Here is a 1,718-nt window from a genome sequence, read left to right on the forward strand (position 1 = left end):
AAAAACACAAAACCCTAAACGTTTAATGAAGTAGGGCTGAGTTGGAAAATCTGCAGAAAATTCAACCTGTGCGATTTTCGATCGATCGAGTCTATTCTTCGATCGATCGAGCCAGGCCAAAAGTCCCAAGTACTTCTGCAGCCACTCGATTCCAACTTTACAATATTAAACCAACTTTGAGCAATTCTAAACAAGACTAAATACACTGTTTTGATCATAGTTTGCCAACATTACAAATTAGAGTTCTAAATACAAAAACTCCTAAGACCTTAGAACCTAACAAACTCCCCCTTTGGCAATCCGTGACAATAATTCACAGCTCAAAGTTTTACAAATAAAAAGCCCTTTACAAAGGTAATGCTCATAAAATCAAATTCAGCCTAACTACTATCCATCAGTTGCAAGTGTAGACAGCAGCTTAGTTGAATCAACCTGTATATCTTGAAATATCAACAAACGCATAAACGCATGTGTGACAGAAAGAGTAAAACAACAGGTATAACATTCTTGTAAGATCACACAACACAAAATAAAGACATATAAAATGAAACTCATAAATATAAATCAATACGCAGTGAATCAAAAGCAACAAGAATCAATAAAAATAAATGTATATCAACAATGTTACTCCCCCTAACATGAATATCCCAAAAAGATATACAAAGTGAAGCACCTAGATACAATCTAAAACAATATCTCCCCCTAACAACAAAAAACTCCACAAGACAAAACTCCAAGTCAAAACTCCACTCCCCCTTTTTGTGACGGAATGCCAAAGAGCAATCATGAGTCGCCATCAAAAGGAGGTGGTGAGGAAGAATGAAGACGTGCTAAATCCACTCGAAGAGCACGAATCTCATAGCAAGTCCACCAAAATCTGACCATGAGCCTGCTGAACAGTCATGACAGTCTCCAAAGTACGACGAACATCAAAGTCGGCCGAAGGAGGTGAAGGAACATCAGCAGCAGTAGTCAGCACCAACTGGATCAGAAATATCCTCACAGCAGGACCTGCAGAAGAAGAAGGAGGAGGAGGTAGCTACTAGAGGGCTCAGACCTAGGGTGTTTAGAACCAGCTCGAAGATGAGCAGCCCTCTGTCTAAGAAAAGACACACGATAGGAGCAATCACATGAACAGGTTCAGAGGAAGGAAAGCCACGAAGCTCAAGATGGAGCAAAATCCTATGAATGAAAATAGGATGAACAAGGGCATGTAAAGAAGATGAACTCCTATAAACCTCGTTCAAAGAACGAAGAAATAGATGGGGAAAACTGATAGGGCATCAGTAACAAGAGCGTACAAAAATACACACCTCTCAAGAGGAATGGTGTGCACATGAGAAATAGGCCAGATGGAATGACAGGCTATCCTAAAGAAAAGATAATGTACCCGAGAGCTCAGCAGAAGTGATCCTAGGATCAGAACCCCACTGGACAGAAGTACCAGTGATGTAAGACAAAACATCGCTCAGCTCGGGAGACTCATCATAAGGATAGACAGGATCCCTAACCAACGGTACCCCTAGAGCAGCAGCCACTACCTGAGGAGTAATGGTGTACCCAACACCTCGTATCCAACTCTTTACCAAAGTGTTGGAATCATAGATGTGGATAGAGATGTTCGGATAGAACTCTCTAATCAAGGCAGACGGTGGAGGAGGATCAGAGATGTCTAACAAAGGTAACCAGCCCCGACGCTCAAAGTTAGCCCTAATGGC

Source organism: Quercus suber, unplaced genomic scaffold (assembly GCF_002906115.3).
Source record: "Quercus suber isolate HL8 unplaced genomic scaffold, Cork oak 2.0 scaffold_765, whole genome shotgun sequence".
Taxonomy (NCBI): Eukaryota; Viridiplantae; Streptophyta; class Magnoliopsida; order Fagales; family Fagaceae; genus Quercus; species Quercus suber.